Below are 11,583 nucleotides of genomic sequence, written 5' to 3' on the forward strand. Positions count from 1 at the left end.
CTGTGTGCCGCAGTTTGTATAATAGCTTTGGAGTCCGTCAAGTGCAGCATGTGGGAAGCGAGACGGAAACGAGAATTCCATGTAAATACCTTTCTGTATATGTCTTATGTTGACGCACGAAATGGGAACTTTTCTAGTTGCTGGGTGTGCTCGCATATTCCTATACATTCCAAAGGGGGAATTGCTTTGTGCCCCATTGCCCTGACACTAACTGAGACTGTCAAGTGGCTTCTGAGCCAGAATGGCACGGGGGAGGGGGGCCAATGCAAGAACGAAGGATGAAAGGTGGGTCAAGAGAGGGATCACGAATGGGAGGAGGACCATCATACCGCTACTGTGCGGACAACAATGGGGACGTCACCGAGTGGGAGAGTGCTGGGTACCCCATTAGTCAAACGTTCCAGGGAAGGTACCAACCACCCTATGACCAAAAAAGGGAACACCCATACCTAGTCCTGACCAATACCTCGGGGATCGGAAGACGAACCGGGAACTTATGTTTATCCCAAAATGACACCAGCAGAAGGGGACGTGTCATAGGGTACAGCGATTGCCCACACAACCTCACTATCACAACAGGCGCACGGGTCACTATCCTCTCACGCCTTCTGAATAAAACAGGTGGAGGTTTGTGGGCCCAGTCTTGGGAACCCGACACAATATATGAAATGGCAGCGTATAACGGAACGTATTTTGTGTGCGGGCATAGGGCATATCCCTGGTTACCCAGGCAATGGACAGGGTCCTGTTATTTGGGATATGTGGTCCCCTTTGTCAGACAGGTACGTACCCTGGCAGAGGTGCGTACACCAGGTCAACGAAGACGAGTGATTACCCCGGTAGAAAGACTCTTTGGAGTTGTGATGTTCCCATAAGGGATAGGGCGCACCATGGATGAACTAAGAAATGTAGAGGGGGTTCTGGAACGAATAGCCGAGGCGATGGAGAGCATAACAGCTGAAATGGTAGCCATACGTACCACCGTAATTCAGAACCGAATGGCCCGAGATTACGTTTTGGCGCAGAACGTAGGCACATGCGCATTGATTGGGGCTGAATGTTGCACTTATATATCCGATAATTCGGAGAATTTAACCAACCTAGCCGATCATATAAGGAGAGAACTGAGGAAATTAAACACCCCAGATGTTGCAGTTGGCTGTGTTGGGGGGATGGATGTCTAAGTTGGGACAAAGTATTGTACAGGGGCTGATTTTGATTGTGGGTATATGCCTGGCCTTGTACCTTGCGGTAATGATGATTAAGATATGTATGTCCAAGTTATGTACCACAATACCCATAGCTGCTGGGACTTACATCAACGAAACAACAACCCGACTTCCACCCACAACATATCAGAAGCTGCACCTCCATTTGCAGATTACCACCAGCTCCAGGCTCGCCCAAGGACCCTGGCACAAGACAATGAGGCAGTTCGGATGTAAGATTGGATTGTTCTTATCCGCATGAGATGGGAAAAGATCAACAGGAGGGACTGTTGTGGAAGAATTATCTCTTAGTTTATAATACTCTTGTTTTTGGTACTGTCCCATGTAAACGTTCAAGCAACAAATTGCCTGCTTAAAACAAAAGACACATTTAGACCCCAACGTCCATTGACCCTGAGTCATGGAGATAGGGGAAGTAAAACAATGGGTGGTTGAAAAGGCAAACAGATGTATAACAGAAAGATAGTTCCTTGTTTTTCTGCTGATGCGAGGAAAATAACCCCACTTGTGTGTGCGCATGCTAGTTAACCTTTGACTTACCACAATGTAAAGATAGATTGTCATAGCATTACCATATAGGGTAAGACGTTACAAAAATGTTAGCTAATTGGACAATGGTGTAAGGGGGCGGGACCGCCCCCAAAAGGTATAATTGTAACTTGGAACTTCGCTCAGAGAGAATGTGTGGCGAAGCTGCGGAGTTTCCCCACTTCTCCCAGAGCGCTCTGTACGAATAAACTGTGATGTTTCCCTCACTGTTCTCGGACTCGATGTGGAATTTATTTCCCTTACAACTGAAAGCTCGGCAGAAGCAGTTTCAATGGTAACTTACAAAAGGGAAGCGGATATATACTTGTAAAGGAAACATTCGCAGGGCTGTGGGAAACATGTGGCATTGTCGTTATGTTACTGCACCAGTAATCTGTAACCTGGGCTAATGATCCGGTGTCATAAGTCATAGTGAATATAAATTCAGTTAATTAAATAAATCTGGAATTTAAAGCTAGTATTAATAATGGTGCACCGTATAACTACCGGATTGTCATTAAATCCACTTGGTTTACTACTGGAAGGAAATCTGCCGTCCTTACCTGGTCTGGCCTATATTTGACACCAGACCCACATAATGTGGTTGACTCTTAGCTGCCCTCTGAAATGGCCCAACGAGACATTCAGTTGTATTCAGGAAGGTGGCTCACCAACACCTTCTCGAGGGCAATTTGGGATGGGCAATAAATGCGGAACTTTCTGGTGACGTACACATCCCGTGAATGAATAAATTAAAGAATAGAAAGAGCAGGTGTGAGTGGGATAAATTGGGTATCTCTGGCAATCGCACGGTGGTCCCAGTGGCCTCGTTGTGTGCCGTATCATTCTCGGATTCCAGGGTTCTATGCGGAAGCAGACCCGTTACTTACACCCGGATCACATTAATTTCAAACTTTAGCACGTGCTTTATGCACTAGGGTGAGCGAGTGGTTGTCGACATTACAGCAGTAGTACAGTTCAAAAAGTACTTCATTGGCTGTAAAGCGCTTTGGGACGTCCGGAGGTCTTGAAAGGCGCGATATCATTACAAGTCTTTCTTCAAGATGTTCGACTAAAGATCCCATGGTGCCTGCTTGGGTTCGCCCCCTCTCCTGGTAACAGTGTCATTTAATCTTTATCGTCCCATTGCCACCCCATTTTACCTTGCAGCTGCTCTGCCACAATCTCTCTCTCTATCTGATTCGGACATGACTTTGTTATTTAATGATACACAGATTCATGCTATTCCATCTCCCCACCGCCTTCTACTTGTACCTGCACTTCCTTATAACCTGTTAAATCTCTATCTTACTCCTGTTCCGATGAACGGTCATCGCTCTGAAACATTATCTCTATTTTTCTCTCCACAGAAGCTTCCGCCTGCTGAGTGTTTGCAGCATTTTCTGTCTTTATTTCAGCTTTACAGCATACCCAGTATTTTGCTTCTGTTCGCTGTAAAGCTGTCGGCTGCACGTTTAATATTTGCAATTTATCGACTTCCATCGGAAAAATAGTCTTTTAAACTCAGAGAATTTGTTCTACCCCTTTTTTCTTTTGTCCGTGTTCTGTCTCTAGATTTAACATGCTGCCTTAGTTTTCCTATCCCAATCTTTCTGTCTCTCGCTCTATTTATTTATCTCTGTATCTTTATCTTTGTTTTCTTGTCTCTGTCCATCTTTCTCAACCGGTCTATCTTTCATTCTCTCTTACGAATTGTCTCTCTCTTTTGACCTCACTCTGTCCTGCTGCCTTGCCCGTTTAATGGAGTTACGACTTTCAAAACCTAACACAACCGGCTGGAGAATTTTCGGACTTTTTCACTGCAACTGGGGATGTCAAGTAAGTTGATCCACATATTTTCAACGTATGACTCTATGAATCCCTGCTGGAACACGCAAACCGGTCCGTTCCTTACCCTTGTATCATACTGCATTGAACTTGATTGGAAAGTACAGTCATTCCCTCACCTCCATCCGTGTCGCCTTTGTCCCGAGTAAAGCTTGCTCGCTCTCCTATCCGGGTCGTTCACCCTGGTAAGGCCCCAATCTGCACTCCCTGAAGTCTACTGGCGAATGTCTGGTGGGCAACAGGTTTAGCCGCACATCAATAGATCTGACTGGAACACATGGTTCGTTTTCGGCCTCATTCGACTTTGCCAAAATCGTCCATTTCCTCAGCATTAGGTCAGCATTGCAACCGCGCCACCAGCGTACATTGTGCACTGCCAAACTTCTCGGCAAACCTCTCTCCTCTACCCCCTCGACCATCACTGATCACAACAACAACTAGAAGCTCATGGACTGCTTGCTCAGTACCATTGCTGCCGCCAATTTATTTTCCGTTGAAGTTCTCCCATCTTCTGCTGTCCCCTTTAAAGCATATTTGCCGATGATCCGCTCCTGTTGTAACTTTAACTTCACGTCCATCGGCAATTAATCTCCTATCTCGTTTAACGTCCTCTCCAAGTTTATCTTGTCCAAGGAACACACCTTTTTCTTCTTAACCCAATTCAGATTGAACTGCTGAGAATCCAGAATCCCCCGTGACTCACTGGCTACTTGACATAGTAACTATTTCCGTCTGTTCAGGTACTGACCCTTTATTGTCAGTCAGTCATCATTAACCCCCTCCTCTGGAGCAGCATGTCCTGGCAAACTCCATGTCTTCTTGAAATGTGTTGAATTAAAAGTGTTGTTGCCATTCTGTCCAGAAATCCCATGTTTCAATATATCCAATCATCTTTCTACCGCTGCCATAGCCGTGAAACAAAGACACAAATAATACCCTCTATGATTATGATTATGCGGCATTATCCCTCTTCATCCGGCGTGACTTATCTGCAGCCTATGAGAGGGCGAATCACTCTCCCAATGAAGGGAAAGGTGGAATTAGCACAGTGGTGGACAAAATACGGTCCAGGGGCCATATCCAGCCCACCAGGTCATTCTATCCCGCCCACTGGATGGAACAGAAATAGAACGCGAGCCGGAGCACGAGTTGTACATTTAACTATCCACTTTCACTTCCCATGGGTCAAAGACAGACCCGAACTGCAGCCAGCAATACTTCATTCAAATTAATAACCCGCTGAAGTGATTTTCCCTGGCCCTCTCTCAAAAGGATCCGTTCCTTGATTCTGGGCCCCAATGGCACACGTCCGTACCCAGAATGCATTGCGTACTGGAATATGCCATGTCCATTTTAGTGCAGAATCATGGCTGCTCATCTCCACAAGTCTTTTCCCGAAGAAAGTGACCGGCAATGCATCTTTCCTCTCCCTGTGTCCAGGGTACAACGACAGGGGAGTTTTCATCTGCCACCAATTCGGCCTGCAGTAGTAATCTTTGCAAAGGGGCACAAGGAGGACTGAGGTGGGTCAATGATGCTGTCACAGGATCTAAAGTGTCTACCGTTATATTTCACACCTTTTTTTCAAAATTTATCTTTGATTCATTTCTAAGCAGTATCCAATACATAGAAACATAGAAGCAAAGAAAATAGGTGCAGGAGTAGGCCATTCGGCCCTTCGAGACTGCACCACCATTCAAGATGATCATGGCTGATCATGCAACTTCAGTACTCCACTCCTGCTTTCACTCCATACCCCTTGATCCCTTCAGCAATAAGGGCCACATCTAACTCCCTTTTGAATATATCTAACGAACTGGCCTCAATAACTTTATGTGGTAGAGCATTACACAGGTTCACAATTCTCTGAGTGAAGAAGTTTCTCCTCATCTTGGTCCTAAATGGCTTGCCCCTTACCATGAGACTGTGACCACTGGTTCTGGACATCCCCAACATCGGGAACATTCTTCCTGCATCTAACCTGTCCAATCCCGTCAGAATTTTATATGTTTCTATGAGATCCCCTCTCAATCTTCTAAATTCCAGTGAATATAAGCCGAGTCGATCGAGCCTTTCTTCATTTGTCAGTCCTGCAATCCCGGGAATCAGTCTGGGAAGCTTCGCTGCAGTCCCTCATTAGCAAGAATGTCCTTCCTCAGATTAGGAGACCAAAATTGTACACAATATTCAATATTTAATATTCACTATATGTAAGATAGCAGCTGACTACTATCTGAATTTATGTTCATGCAATGTTTCTGTGTAAGTAATGTTCCTTCTAAATTCTTCCACATGGGGTCCCTTTAAATTTGCTCCGGGGCCGGGCAGTGTGCACCCGCAAACGCGCAGCATCCTTTGCAGCAGCAGCAGCTGGAGAGCAGGCTGTGTGGGACCATGCGATTGTTGCATGGCAGGGCAGCCACATGCCTTAGGGGAACATTGATGTGCGGCGCACAGCAGCTCAGCAAAACATGTTCAGTGGCCCTCCATCCCCAATAACTGCTCACTCCTGAGTTAGCAGGACAGATGGAATGAAATGGAAAGAGATTGTGAGGGAGAGGAAGTCACAGAGAGACAAGGGAAGAGAGGAAGTAATGGGAGAGCAAGAGAGAGACGAAGAAATGTGATATATTGGAATTGAGTGAGATTGCAATACTGTATTCGTGACAATGAGATAGTGGAGAGGGCGTGAGAATAAAATGGGAGAGACTGTGAAAAGGCGAGTGTGAGAGTGGAGGTATGAGTGGGAAGGAGAGAGAATGGAAGACTGATTACCAGATTTCAATCAAAAAAACAAGTCACATTAATCGGCTAAGTTGGGAAGTTTGCTTACTTTCTTATGATGCAAATTACAATAATATCTTATGTTCTATTTAGATCTTTTAGCTCTTGTTCTCAATGGTAACCACCATCTGTTTTTTTAGGAAATGGCTCATTGTCTTATGACTTTGGAATTGGAAAGCCAGATGGTGCCTTGTTTGTTCAGCAAACTCTAACTAATAACTCTAGTTGTGCAATCTAGAACCATCATTAGAGAGTCGCTACTCTATAAATGAACCAATATTTTCTGTTGATTTTTCATTACTGCAGTTGGAGTGATCGCCTCCAACACCAGTAGGTAACCTCTTCACAGAGAAGATGCATTCTTCATCGCTTTATTGGGTCCAGGTCGTATATTATCCCATTCTCGCGGCAATTGGAGTACCTGGTAAGTGACTTTTAGAAGGTAATGTGTCTGCCGCACCGTTTAACATATTGTGTTGCGATTTACACACTGTGCCTGGTAAATATAGTAGGTAGTTCTTCAAGCCTTTGTCATTCACTCAGTTAGGAATGTCAAAACTTGGCTGATTGGTGAAACAAAATGGTAAAGGGAGCCAACTTTTTTACTGTTTAATTTTAACCACAGTTTGCTGCTTTCTACTCACGACATACAAGTTAAACTTGTCGGCTCTGCCTACTCTCTTTTAACCTTGATGTTCTCTTCTCTCCTCCTCCACTTATTCTTGGTGTCATTGTCCCTGCTGCTCCTTTTATCCTTAATGTTATCTTTCATCCTGCTGCTGTAAACCTTGGTGTGGTCTCTCCTGTTCCTTCCATATTTGGTGCTCTCTACAATCCTGCTCTTTTTATCATTGTTGTTGTCTTCTCTGCTGTCCCTTTACTTCTTGGTGTTTTCTTCTGTCGTGTTTCATTTTATCATTTGTTCTCTTCTCTCCTTGTGCCTATTATTCTCCCCCTTCGACCATTTGTTCTTGGTGCTGTGATTTCTCCTGGTTTATCATATCCTCAGTGTTGGCTTATTTTATGGAGCACCCTAGATTCGAAGTGCCTGTGGAAACTCAACGTGAAATCTCACAGATAAAGAATCTTGTGATGGACGAAGCATCTTTGACCTCTGATATCGTGTCACAATCCAAAGGAGAGGAGAGCACAGGCCGAGGAGCAATATTCACTATCGCATGTACATGAGGCCAGCTGATGCTGCACTCTTGACTCCGTTTAATGATGTGATTGTTTTTTGTTCCTGTACACACAGTGAACTTGGTGGCGATTGTGATCCTTTCCCGGGGAAAGTGCGGCCTCTCCAAATGCATCACTCGCTACCTGGTGGCCATGGCGACAGCGGATCTGATGGTGATTGTCTCTGACGTGATATTACATTGGATCGCTGACCTGTATTGGTGGAACACTTTCCTGTACTACACTCCTGTATGCAGATTCATTCACTTCCTGGCTCCGACTGCCATCGACAGTTCTGTTTGGTTAACGGTCGCTTTTACATTTGATCGGTTTGTAGCCATTTGTTGTCAGAAGCTGAAAAACAAATAGTGCACCGAGAGAACCGCAGCTGTGGTTATAATGACCTTGAGCGCACTGTTCTGTTAAAAGAACATTCCCTGGCCTTTCATGTATATTCCTTATATTACAGCTAATAACATACCGCGGGGTTGCCGTGCAAAAGTACAGTTTTATATTGCACCCACATGGAGAGCTTTTTCTTGGTTTGAACAGCTGTTAACCCCATTGCTTCCCTTCTGTGTGATTTTACTGTTGAACGCTCTCACCGTCAGAATCATTTTAGTCGCCAGTCGCGCCCGAAGGAGCCTCCGGGGTGGCAGCAATGGTAAGAAAGACCAGGACCCCGAGATGAGGCACCGCAGAAGGTCCATTGTTTTACTATTTTCTCTATCTGGCAGTTTTATCCTGCTCTGGATGACAACGATTGTGTATTTCTTCTATTATCGAATTACAAGCGCATTTAGTCGCAGGTCGTTGTTTCGCCCTTTTCAAAATTTTGAACATGCTGGAACTATGCTTCAGCTCCTGAGTTCCTGCACAAACACGGCCATTTACACAGTGACCCAGAGTAAGTTCAGGGAGGAGATGCTCAATGCGCTCAAATATCCCTTTACACTAATTCATTAATCAGTTGAATTATGCAAGTGGCAGGACTGACTTCCACAACATTGCATTTCTACTTCATATCACAATGACCACGGACATTTACCAAAGAGACTGAGCAATAGGAGAACACGGGCATCATGAAAATTCATTTATAGTCTATTACCATCCTTCGGGATAGATAATAACTTATTGGTTACACATAACACTGGTGTTGTGGATCCAGTACTCATTATCAAAATGGCAGAAGTTCTATTTTGTTTTTAATCAATGAGAATCATAATTGGACAGGTTCTATAAGGGCAGCAGATCTGCAACACCACTTTTAAAATCTAAAGCAGTGCTGATGAAGTTAATCTTGGCCGCTTTTCAAACCGGGCGACAGTGACACTGGATCCCGTTTTACACTTTTCCCGATTTTTTTCACTTACATCAGTGCAGATCATTTTATCTTTACACATATACGATATTCGATAAGCCACCATTAAATATTGGGCCCTAGAATACGTTCCATCATTGCCAAAATATAAAATAACACAGAATGTTCTCCATCACACCTTTATTTATCTCCCTCTGCTGGTTTCTCTGCATCACTGTATGCGGTAACTCTACTCCCTATCTCCCTCTGCTGGTGTCACTCTCTGCATCACTGTTCTCAGTAACTCTACTCCCTATCTCCCTCTGCTGGTTTCACTCTCTGCATCACTGCACTCGGTAACTACTCTCTATCTCCCTCTGCTGGTTTTGCTGCATCACTGTACACGTTAACTCTACACTCCATCTCTCTCTGCTGGTTTCTGTGCATCACTGTAATCAGTAACTCCACTTATTATTTCCCTCTGCTGGTGTCTCTCTCTGCATCACTGTACTCAGTAATTTTACTTTGAATCTCCGACTGCTGCTGTCACTTTGTGTCACTCACTTTACTTATCTGCACCTTAATCTACATCCATCTGCTGTTGTATCACTGTGTAACTCAATTTACTCGTTTACACCTTAATCTGAAGGGACTGAGTGGAACTTATGTAAGTTTGCTGATGATACAATGTTACGTGGGAAAGTAAGCTGTGAGGATGATGCAAAGAGGCTGCAGAGCGATTGACTGAGTGGGCAGGATCATGGCAGATGGAATAAGATGTGTGGAAATATGAAGTTACTTTGGTAGCAAAAACAAAAAAGCAGAATATTTTTGAATAGTGACACACTAGAAAATGTTTGTATTCAGAGGTTCATGAACGACAGATAGTTAACATGCAGGTACAACAAGCCATTAGGAAATTAAATGGTATGCTAGCATTTGTTACAAATGAATTCCAGTATAACAGGTAAAGAAGTCTTATTACAATCATACAGGGCAATGGTGAGGCCACACCTGGAGTGCTGTGTACAGTTCTGGTCTCATTACCTCAGGAAATATATACTTGCCTTAGTGCAACAAAAGTTCACTTGGCAGGTTTCTGTGGAGAGGCGATGGCCTTGTCTGGAGAGATGGAGTGGATTAGTCCTATGTTTCCTCGAGTTTAAGAGAATCCGTTGCGATCTAATTGAAACATATACAATTCTTAATATGCTTGACATGGTTAATGCTGAGAAGATATTACCCCTAGCTGGAGAATCTAGAACATGGGGTCACAATCTCAAACTAAAGGGTCGGCCATTTTGGTCTGAAATGAGGAGAAATTACTTCACTGAAAGAGTTGTGAATCTTTGGAATTCTCTACCCCAGAGAGCTGTAGATACTCAGCCATTGAATATATTGATGACAGAGGTCGATACTTTTTTTGGAATGAAGATAATTAAATGATATGGGGATAGTGCGGGAAGGTAGAAGATCAGCCATGGTCTTGTTGAATAGTGGAGCAGGCCCAAATGGACAAGTGCCTTCTCCTGCTGCTATGTTCCATGTTCTTATGTTCTTTTATAATGTGGTCAGTCATATCTCAATCTATCTCACCCTGCTGCTGTCTCTCTATCTTGCTCACTGTAAACAGTGAACCACTGTGGATCTGGCTGTGTTGAGCCTCCATCTTGAAACTGGTCCCATTTCAATGCATGATGCTGAACAAGGAAAAATGCCAATGTGGAACAATCAGGAGTCTTGATGGTGCCCGTGCAGAATGTGGAGAATCTCAAGTCGAAGATGTGGTGATTGCATTTGTTCATAGACCAAGGGTATTGGAGAATGGTTGAGTGAGCCTTCAGGTAGAATCTCACAGAGTGGGCAATAAGGACAAGAGGTCATGGTTACAGACCATCATGTTGATCATGTTGACACCATAGGCCTGGGTGCTGCACTCACGGCGGGAACCAGGCCGAAGTGATATGCATGGAGAGTTGTGGGAGTGATTGCTACACAGATGGCCGTCGACAAATTGATTGAGGATTTTAGAGAGGAACACAAGGTTAAACATGCGAAAATTGGAGTTAGTGTTGATGGGAGATGGAACGATGTTTGAGCAAAATAACACTGTATACTAACGACCGAGACAATATCTGACCAATTGGAGATATTGCACTGGTCGCACAATTTCACATGCGACAACCTGCAGCTGATGCAGCTTAAACATATTTGTTTTGTGGAGAAACAAACAGGCGCATTGCACAGAAAGTCCAGTGTTCTTCACGGGCAACAGGCGAAATGCTCCTGATTTATTTCACGGCGCGCTCAGCGCTCGGTGATCTGACCAATGGTTTGCAATGGCATAGGGCAATCCAAATATTCTAAGGCTTATACATGTTTCTTATCAGGTAGACAGGTGGTGCATCAAAATTGATGAAGGTCCTTATGAATGGGCGCTGATGAATCGTTATTAGTCCCTCTGGATTGTTGGATGTGTGAGCACAATCTCTCCTTTCATGAGAAGCATCAGAGGCATTGTCACCTCCCAAAGAAATCTGCCACTTTTTAACATGAATTTACTGATTAGCCATCACCAAATGTTTCCCTGGCTCGAGCTCATCGAAAACACGATATTTTAAAAGTTTAAACATGCCGTATTATTTTGTGAACATATTGTATTTCATCCCAGTCTCTCTCACTTTACAAATTCGACAAATCAATACATGCTATTTT

The 11,583-nt window shown here is 44.0% G+C and overlaps 1 pseudogene; it reads left to right on the top strand.

The window, feature by feature from the left end:
• The first annotated feature begins 890 nt into the window (after positions 1-890).
• On the top strand, positions 891-8,534 carry LOC139232802 (probable G-protein coupled receptor 139; annotated as a pseudogene).
• Positions 8,535-11,583: the final 3,049 nt, after the last annotated feature.

The sequence above is a fragment of the Pristiophorus japonicus genome, chromosome 20, assembly GCF_044704955.1.
Source record: "Pristiophorus japonicus isolate sPriJap1 chromosome 20, sPriJap1.hap1, whole genome shotgun sequence".
Lineage (NCBI taxonomy): Eukaryota > Metazoa > Chordata > Chondrichthyes > Pristiophoridae > Pristiophorus > Pristiophorus japonicus.